This window comes from Papaver somniferum, chromosome 7 (assembly GCF_003573695.1).
Source record: "Papaver somniferum cultivar HN1 chromosome 7, ASM357369v1, whole genome shotgun sequence".
NCBI lineage: Eukaryota > Viridiplantae > Streptophyta > Magnoliopsida > Ranunculales > Papaveraceae > Papaver > Papaver somniferum.
In genome coordinates this window covers 75,623,829-75,634,706 of record NC_039364.1, presented here as the reverse complement: position 1 = coordinate 75,634,706, position 10,878 = coordinate 75,623,829, and positions in this window count along the sequence as shown.

The window sequence follows — 10,878 nt, the reverse complement described above, 5'->3', positions numbered from 1 at the left end:
CATATCCTGCATTTATCACACGTATCCTTTCTTCCATCTATTTCTTGACACGTCTTCTGTAATCGTTGCTTTTCAACGGCTCACGTCTTTTCGCATTAATGGTGTTTATTTCTTCGAGTAAAAAAATATTCTCTATATATTCTTCTTACTCTTCTTTCCATTTTCTTTTTACTTTCTCTTCTCTTTTTACTCTCTCATCTCTGCAACTCTATTGTTCTTCCGTAAGTTCTTCTACTGTAATTCTTCCCTCTTCAATCTTCTTACTTTTCATCCATTCTCATTCTCTATATTCAGATATGTCTCCAAGCGGTCAAAATCATGAGAAAACTTTTAAGGAAATCCAAAAATATCTCGACGAGAGAGGTTTTACACTTTCTACCATTCCTGGTGAAAGTGCCAAATCAATTCTTTCTATTAAACTTTTTTCTGATCAACACTGTGATGATCAGATAATCATAGTTTCACTGGGTCAAATTCTCGCAGGTCTCCCCATTCCTCTTTATGACCCCGACATTCCTTTATTTTATGAGATTCTCGCTCATCCAGACTTCTCGCGAGCTATCTTTCAATTAAGTGGAGATTGCATCCGTCTAATGTTGGAGTTCGCTAACCGTGGTGCCGGTAAAGGATCGCTTTACTCTAAAGAACTTAGGGATCCTAAATTCGCAGACTTGGAGATAATCGCTGAAAAATACACACTAGCGAGTTTATTTGAGAATTATGAATTGATCTCCATGAAGAAAGAGAATACTCGCTGGGGTGTTCGTTTGAAAAGGAAAGATAATATTGATGAAGATAAAATGCTCATGCATGACATTGATTGGACCTCTGGAATAAATAAAACCCCTCGCCAATCTAAAGATGATAAATGATGCGTCTTCCCCTTGATGCTGAAAGGACCTTATATTGCTGGTTCGAATGTCATTCCTGCGAGTCTCGCTGCTTACCGACCTTGGGTATTCTCTTGAAATGATAAAGTGAAAGAGGTATGTTTCTTCCAGTTTCGCCCACTTTAGATTTCTTTATTTATCTTTACTCTTTTGTTCGCTGATTCTTGCGACATTCTACAGATCCAGAAACTGAAAGATAGCTACCATAGGACTGGGAAAGCCAATACCTTGTTAGCTCTTCGCTCATACACAGATGAGGTAAGAAATATTCTTTTATGATTTTAAACAATATATTGTTGCCTCTATTTCTTATCTTCATTTGTGTGTGAAGATTATTGCTGAAGTAGAAGAACCCACCAAAGCTGCGACGGCTGGTGATAAGGGTAAAGATATTCTTCGCAAAGGAAAATCATCTGCATCCTCTTCAAAGAAAAGAAAGAGAGGGAATTCTCCTCCTCCTTCAGATGTTCATTTCCCTGATGGTTCTGAAGATGATGATGACGACTCTGCTGCGAATAAAGATTCTCCACCTGAATCCTCTATGACACAGTTATCTGGTATCTTCTCTGATTCTTGGAAAGGGATGGGAGATAATTGCCTCGCCAGTATATGCAAAGCTCTCGCAACTATTTGCGATACTCCTTTGTTGGATGGTGATAGTTCTCTTCGTGGGGTCTCCAGATCAATGACTCCTAGCTTCCTAAATTCTCTCAATAGTTTGGTATGCCTTCGTCTTTTTACTTCTTCATTATTGTGACTCAAAATTTCTTTTTATTTTAATATTTCTTGTATTTTCTCGCAGGCTGGAAAAGCTTCTTTCGTTGTTGCCTCAGATCTGGAGAGGAGACGCGAAATTCTTGAAAAGAATAGTCTTCAATTTCGTACAAAGAATGAGGAACTGGAAACTGAAGCTAAGGGTCTTCGTGAGAAGAACGAACAATTAGAAGCTGAAGTCAAAGGTCTTCGCGAGAAGAACAAACAACTGAAATGATTCTTCTTCGCACAAGAACAAAATCTCTAGTCTTCACAAGCTAATATCAACTCTATGGTATGTTACTTTTCTCCTTTCCTTCATTCATTCATCCTGTTGTTTTATCTTATTTGATTATCCTTTTTGCAGACATTTATGGTCTTTCTGATGAAGCTACTTCTTCGTTCATTTCCTATGCCTTGGATAATGACACCTTCTTGAGCATCTTAATAAATCTTTAATAGTTTCTCAATGATAAAATTTCATCTCTTTCTCTGAATGAACTGAGATCCAAATTTCGCCTCTTAGAGATTGACATAGATCTAGTTTAGGCTTAGCCAACCAATTTAAACGTTTTTTCTTAATTCTAAAGAGAAATCAATGAGCTAAGAACCAAGATTAGCGGTCTCATAGATGATAAGGATCGCATTATCAAGGTGCTGAGGCTTTGGCGAAATTCCAAGAATCTTCTTGAGTTCAACTTGAACGGATGAAGCTAACGCAAAATGCGTGCTTAGCGAGAGAGAAAACCAAATTCGTTCTCGTCTCCTTATAAATAATGAGATGAATTCGCTTGGGCTGCGAAATCTTAGACGCCAGAAAAGATTTAGGTGTAAATGTTAGTCTCCAAGTTGAGCATACAGCCTTGATTAGAGATATGATTTCTGACAGAGAAGGTTATTAACTGTTCTCTTCACTAATCTTTGTTTCTTATGAATTTTCATCAAGTTATTAATTGATTGCTTTTGCTCGCAGGTTCTGAAAGTAGATATCGCGAAAGATTGAGAACTTGAAGCTGAAAGGGAACTCGCAAAGAATCTTTCTTCTCGCAACGAAAATATTCTAGATTAAGAATCAATCAAGATCACTGTTGCGAACTTTAAGAAGACGCTCTGCATTTTCGCAATCAAACTATTCAAATGGTTTGTGATGACCATAGTATTCCTCATCTGATTATCCTTGTCTCTTGAGGAGATCCCAAAGAACATTCCTAGTCTGACATCTCTGATAGCGAAGCTGATGATGAAGAATCTGATGGTGATGAAGGTTCTGATGGAGTAAAGGTTCTGATGAGATGAAGAAGAGAACAAGTCTGATGAAGATGATGAAGGATCAACTAAGAAGTAGTCTTTGTTTCTTTCTTTGATCTTCTGTAATACTTGTACATTTATTCCTTCTTTTTGTATATTTGCGAATTCTTTGGTTCCCCATATTCCTTAATATATAGTTTCTTTCATTTTGACCTGCATTCATTAAACAATTCTTCCTTGCAATATGGTTAATCAACATAATCATTAATTTTTAATTTTGCGTAAATCTATCATGTGGAGACAAATAACATTTTCTAATTTCATTCATTCCCATACTTGCCTCTGTTATTTGTATCCAAATGAGAGATTTTGCAGATTTTCTTATTTTTGCCTCAACTTCGCAGTTGTTTTGTATAATTTCGCAATCATATGCGAAGTGAATTTTGATTCTTTTCAAAATCTCATTTGTGTGGTCTTATTTTTCCTTCCTAGTTAAAGGTCTTATTATGCCACCCTTGTCATTGCGACAAAATCGCAGGACGTCCTTGCACTTTCATGCAAAAACCCATTGATCTTGCCTTAACTTTTTCTTTTGTATTATTGCCTCTTCAGGAATGTTGCGACAATATGACAGGCCTAAATATTCTTGCGAAAATAAAGCCCCATTACATTGCCGTCTTGCGACGAAATCGCAGGACGTCTTCGCACTTTCATGCGAAAACCCATTGATCTCGTCTTATCTTTTCTTTTGTATTATTGCCTCTTCAGGATTGTCGCACAAATATGACAAGCCTTAATACCCTTGCGAGTAAAAAGCCTCATGACATTTGCGTCTTAAGACACTTATCAGCTCCCTAATGGAGGGTGCCGCCCTTATCTTCCCCCTGGTTGCCCCTTCAAGGAGGCGTACCTCTACCATACAAGGTTGGCTCCTCCCATCCGGTCTTAACAACAACCAGTTGTTTTCGCACCCTCTTATCCCTTTTACCTATAGGGTTTATGGTTACGAGACTGCACCCTAAGTGGGGTTTTCTTCGGGCCGAGTGCAGTATAAGCCAAGACTTGTCAAGAATGGCAAGGTACGCTCCAGACGCCCCTGGCACTCTTGACTCAACCGTGTACCTCGGCGCCTTGGTCAGATTCTGCACTCCTTGGGAGAGTCCTTATTACCTTAGTCGCCCAACCTAAGTCATATGCTTAAGCTGAGAATCCAAGGTGCCTCTCCCGGATGGGCTTTATTGACCCCAAATCTCCATGACTCAGGTTCCGGGGGTGTAGCCTTTCCCTGAGCCATGCAACAGGTACCCCCTTATATGACGTACTTTAGGTCTTACATTTGCCTCTTGCGAAATTGTATTCGCGAACTAGGGTGTACGCCATAAAGGTTCGCCCCTTTCTCTTTTGTCATTGTTCTCTGATTGTCTTTTGTAGAATTCATTATCTCTGCGAGATTCTCGCACATCATCATATCGTATTTGCACTCTCAATCTCATTTTTCATTCAAAAATGTATTTTTGAGAATTTTATTTGTTGCGAGAGTGTCGCAACAAATCAATCATTCATACACTTCTTATTTTTATTACCTTTGCCATTCTCTGCTTCTTTGTTATTTTCTGCTACTGCTTCCTTGGTAGTGGTATGTTCACCATTTCTTATTCTGAGCTAGCATTAGTTTCGCAACATTCTTCTTTTTTCGTTCGATTGCATCCACCATCAATCTCACTTCTTTGTGTCTCTTTGATTTTGCGTCGCCAACTTTCCTTCTTGTTTGCTCTTCCTTCGCAGGATTCTACCTCAGTTTCGTAACATTTCTTTCCTTCAACCCAATCTCCTTTATGATTCCTACACCGCTGGGGTGAGGGAATTTGATGCACTGGTGGAAAGTTGAAGCTACACCTAGAATCCCATGTAGCCAAGGTCGACCAATTAATGCATTGTAGGGTGATCTACGTCAACAACAGAACAGGATTTCAGAAGATATTCCCTTCAATGGAATTCGCATAGTAACCTCCCCTTTAGGCTTGTTGGCAGTACCATTAAAACCATATATCTTATATGTTGATGGTATAAGATCATCATCTCTTCCTCCCATAGTTTTATAAGTATGATAAATAAGATGTTCACAGAGCTTCCGTATCGATTAGAATCCTATTAATTGCCCATGAGTCTTCAGCTTCATCATCTTCTTTCGGTTTTGGATTAATTTCTAATTTTACCACCAATGGATTGTCATGTACCTCTCACCTTCGGGGACTTCTTCTGCGGTAAAAGAAATAGTCTGTTCTGCCATTCCTCTAGTGGCGAGATTTTCGCAATGTTCATAATTTCTCTTCCATCATTGTCTCTTGCGAACACTCTACTCAAAACATTGTCATGAAAATCTTCAATTGTCTTGTATGAATGTACGATAGAGTGACAGAATAGATTCTTTGCTTTTGCACCAACTTCTAAAATGTTTCCTTCTTTTCACCGTGTTTACTCTGTGATGCTCTGGTGGTGGTGGTAATGGTTGAGATTGTGGGTGCCCTACCAAAAGTGGTTTAGTTTTCCTTGATCTATCATTCTCAGAATAATTCTTTTTATTTCTGCAATCATTTGTAGTATGTCCATGAAAATGATGATAAGAACAGAACTCATGACTTCTGTGGTTTGAGGTGGTTCCGTTCCCATGTTCCATGGTGTTGGTATATTCTCCATCAAAATTATAGCTTCCCATATTTTCTCCACACTTGCATTTAGAGGTGGCATCTTGATTTCTTCCCATACTACCTTGTGACCTCCTTGTCCTCTATTATAATTTTGTCTTTGACCTCCATAAGTTTCTTGCGGCTGATCAGTCTTTGAATCTTATTATTTCCACCACGATTGTAGAAATTTCTTTCTCTTTCATACTCCTCTTGATCTCGGCTTCCCATAGCCACCAGTTTCTGTTGATTGTTGCCCGTACCTTTTCTTGTTGTACTTGCGAAGTGCTCGCCACTGTGTTTATTAGTTTGGTAATAAGCTTGCATTCGCTGCTTGTGAATTGGTGTTCGCAACTGGGTATGATTCCATTTCATTTTGCCTTTCCTCTAGAGCAATATACTCTTCCTGAAGTTCTCGCAGTTCAGTCATTGTGATGTGTTCTTGACTCTGAAAATTTGGATATACATAGATTGGTTGCGAACATAGCATTGATAAATGATAAGATAAGATATCTCTCATCCACACGGCCAGCCATTCACTACACATAGTCCTCCACCTTTTAGTTAGGTGCTTCAACTTTCGCCAATCCTTTTTTTAATCCAAACACGTCTTCAATACCAGGTCGCGAAGAATTGTTACTTATAATGCCCCCAGAATGTGGTCTGCAAATGATTGAAAGATGTTATTGTATTTTTTGGTAGACCTTCGAACCATTTTAACGCCTCCCTGTTAGACTGGATGCAAAATACTTGCACAATACGGCATCATGATTTTCCCATGCAACATGCACCTCACGTAGGCTTTAATGTGTTGAATTGCACAAGTTGTTCCATCAAAAATGTTGGTTAATGCGGGCAAATTGCATTTCGGAGGTATTCCTCCTAGTTGTACTTCCTTGTAAATGGAGTTTTCGCAGCTTCTTCTATAGCTTCATCTAATTGTCTTCTGCCTACTTCTCCTCTATTATTTAGCATTCCTCTCATTTCTTCCAATTCTTTTAAGATTTGTTCATTTACGCCTGAATTTTGATCCATTGGTCTTTTTAATTTCGCCTCCCTTCTTCTGCGTTCATGTCTTTCTTCTCTCGCGAAATTTTGCATTTCTTCTTCATCATCCTCATCTCGTCTTCTCTGCGATTCTCTTCCTCATCTCTATCTTGAATTCGCATATGATGATGCTCTCATTTTCCCCTCCATGATTTTGTTCATTTCTTATCAATTCCATTCGTTCTTTCAGCCATCCTCTGTACTCTATCATACTCTTCATTGAGATTACCGTTATTCCGGTTTTGTGTACGCCTTCTTTCTCGATTGTCGTGATTGTTCTGGCGAATTGCTCCTGAAGCTCTTGTTCTTCCATTTCCGCTCTCAATCTTTCACGTTCGCAAGTTAAACGTGCTTGTTCAGCATATGTCTTTCAATTTCTTCTTCAATCGTTTGTTGATTTCTTTGAGTTCTCTCTCATGTAAAATTCTCCTTCCTTCCTCTCGATTCCCTTCGCCATCTTGATTATTTCGTCCCTGACGTTGTCCATTCTCTTGATTTCTATCATTTTGCCTATCATCAAAAGTTTCATTTTGTGGAACGTAACGATCATCAGTCCTTTCTCTACTTCGCGATGTTCTTCATTAGGATTTTATTTCTTCGAATATTATTTCCAGCATTAACTGTGGGTGAGTTTCGCCTCATCTCCTTCTAGTCGATCTTGAATATGATCTTTAGTACTTCTCGATCTTCTACTCTGTAGTCTCATATTTTCCATCCTCAATTCGTGATTTTGCCTTGTTAGATTTGCACGTTCTTCTGTTCAGCTCTTCTTTCTTCATGTATTCTTCGTCTCAACGTTCTAACGCTCCAATTTCCTCATCTCCGAATTATTCCTTCATCTATTCTTGATCCTCCCTCTGTCTATTTTCTCTTTTGTCTTCTTCTACTTCTCTGCTGAATTTGATCGCCAAGTGTGTACTCACTCTATCATAATCCATATTCTTCCTTGTACTAGTGTTTGTTGAACTGGTGTTGAATTTGATTTTCTCCATTATTTCTCATTCTAGTAGATTCTCCCATTTCACTTCTTCCCTTCCAGCAAGTCTTCTTGCTTCTTCTAACAGTAGTTGGTTGTTCTGATGTATTTCTCTTCTAGCCATTTCTTCAATATAATGAATTGCAAGAGATTATGTAAAATTCTTACCAATTACTCCAATCTTCCAAATCTCAATATTAATCTTCAATTTTTTCTAGAACAATCTTCAATCTTCAATCCCTCCCTGTTTCTAGCGCTATTATGTAGTTGCAGGAAATCCTACACTACACCCCTCACAAGATTTTATTAACATTCAACTCATTTTTGGATTAAAAATATTAATTTTATTGATGAATCTTTGAACAATCTTACAAGAAAAGATAAAGGAATCAAGAATAACCACTGCTCTAAATTTCCTCTCTCCTATTTACTTGCTTCTCACTCAAAAAAGATCTCTCTCTTTCCTTTACAACTGAGCGGCTATTTATAGGGAATTACATAGTGGATAACAGTTAATTTGTCCTTTATTTTCGGATATGACTTGCGACACTTTCGCAACCTTATAAATATCAATCTCGCAAACTTCCTTATCTTCGCAGGACCATCACATTTTTCTTATGATTTAGCTGACGTCGTTTATTATGTCATTTCTGAAGTTGTTCTGCAACACTGTTGTGCTGTGTTGTTAATAATTTCGCTGAGGCATTATTGCTGCGAGATTCTGATCCTACAGTCCATGTGGTGCCCAGTGCTCGAGTGAGCATGCACCAGAGTCCCCAGTTGGAAAGTTGGTGAAAGAATGATGATTAAATGCCAGTTTCATCATTTATTGAAATATTGCTGGATTCGGCATTAAGTGATAAAACCCAGTTATGAAAAGAGTGTGGGACCGACCAAGAGAGAATGTGACCGGATCTTGGTGGTCAGGGACCAGTTGTTGGTCGTTTGAGCAATCCCCAGGTTGGTTGGAGAGAATTTGGGCCCAGTGTGAGCAATTGAGCAAATTAGGTCAGAATTATGAAAACATGTGGGACCGACTTTGTGAAAGTCCTATGGATGACCCTGGTTGGTCAAGAAGGCATGCACGTATTACCATGGTGTCCATGTTTTCGTACTGAGAGTTTCAGTATTTTCTGATGTGCGTTCGAGCAACATTGTGAATTTTCAGCAGAGTTTCATCTTGACTGAAACTCTTGATTTTTGTTGGAATGAGCATGTATGCTCAATTGATCAATATTTTGTAAATATTAAAATAAGAGTATTTTAACATTTAAAATTGCCTTGAGAGGCTAGCCGGTCGTGTGACCATGTTGGCTTTTGGTTTTTCATGATTCGAGCAAAATTTGAGAAATTACGACGAAATCATGATTTTTCTCAAACCAAGGAGTTTCATGAATTGAGGAAAATAATAATTATAAAAGACTAGGGATTGCAAGGTGTGGGACCGGCCACGGATAGGGCATGGCCGACCGGCTATGTTTACCGGTCCCACAACACTTTTCCTAATTTTATATTATTATTTTTCATGAAACTGTGATATTATGGAGAATCCATGAGTTTTGTTGAAACGGAGGAGTTTCATGAAATTGGGAAATAATAATTATAAAAAGCTAGGGATTTTAAGGTGTGGGACCGGACACGTCTTGGGCATGGCCTGCCGGCTAGGTTGCCCGATCCCGCACACCTTTCCCTATTTTATAATATTATTTTTCATGAATCCGTGAAGTTACAGAGAATTCATGAGTTTTCCTCAAACAAGGAAAGTTGCTAAAATCAATGAGTTTTCATGAGTTCATGAAAATAACAAAAATAAGGAAAAATAATGGAAGAGGCATGGGACCGGCCACGGCTAGGGAACGGCCGGCCAGCCGGTGGGCCCGGCCCATGGCGTTCCTTATTATTTTATTATTATTTGTTGTTTCTCCTGTTTTGCGTAAGATTCCTGATCTGTCCGTATTTTTGAATGCTCGTTTGTGCATCCGGGTGCTCAGTCGTGCATCATTGTCGAGTACACTTTCACCATTTTTGTGGGGCTTACTCAGTGATGGTTCAGATGCCCGGTTGTTGAGTATTTATTATTAGTTTATGAAATTCAGTAGAGAATAATTCATGAAACTGAGTAATAAAGTGAGTAGTCATTTATTATCAATCCATAGGATCAGCCGTGGATACGACCAAGAATTCGGAATAATAAAACGAGCATTTCCATTCCATGGGATCGTGAATTCGACCACAGAATCGGAGTAATAATCTTATTACCATTCCATGAGATCAACCGTGGATTCGATCATGAAATCAGAGTAATAAGATTATCCATTACCATTCCATGAGATCAGCTGTGGATTCTATCATGAGATCGGAGCAATAAGACAAAATATATTATCTTTTAGGAATTCAGTGGTGAATGTCACGGTAGAATTAATCTATTACAGAAGGGATATTAGCAAGTTAAAGCGTCATACCTGTTCTGAAAGGTGTATAGTCAAGAGACAGCGAGTGTTTCCGAAGCCCTGAAGGCGTTATTGCTCTCAATCTTACGGAGAACCGCCTGGATCTATACACGGTCTCTCTACATAGTCAGGGAACAATGAGTGTCACCGACGTCCTGAAGGCATTACTGTTCTCAATCATACGGATAACCGCCCAATCGTTCTTCTATGTAGAGGGGGGTCCCTCTCATGTAGTCAGGGAACAGTGAGTATCACCGACGTCCTGAAGGCGTTAATGCTCTCAATCTTACGGAGAACCGCCCAATTATGTTATTCTACATAGAGGGCATGATGAAATGTGAGGTATCGAACGCTCAGCTAGTGGAGGCCTTTCGGAAAAAAAATTCACTATAGATCGTAAAATATGAATCATCACATGGCTGAAAGCCGTGTCAGAAACATGCAGTATCATAATTTTACGATTTTGTCCTTTGTTGAAAATCCACCATCTACAGTTAGGTCGAGCACTGATCTAACAATCTCCTCCTTTGTCAACTTTACCAAAAAACCTATTAATACGTATGGATTCCAAATAAATAAACTTTTCAGCTCAAAATCAATCATGCTTGATTTCCGTAATTCTTCAACATCTTCTTAAATTCTTCGTTCTTCAAGTTCTTCTATGGTTCTGCATATGTTCGTTTTAGCACCTTGGTTGTTGCATATCCGTAGCGGTAACAACTTATGAAAATTCATTATACTCAATGGTTATTATATATAAGCAATAGTACTCTTACCTTCCTCAAAGTTCAATTTCACCACAACTTTGAATCAATACTATGGTGATATGT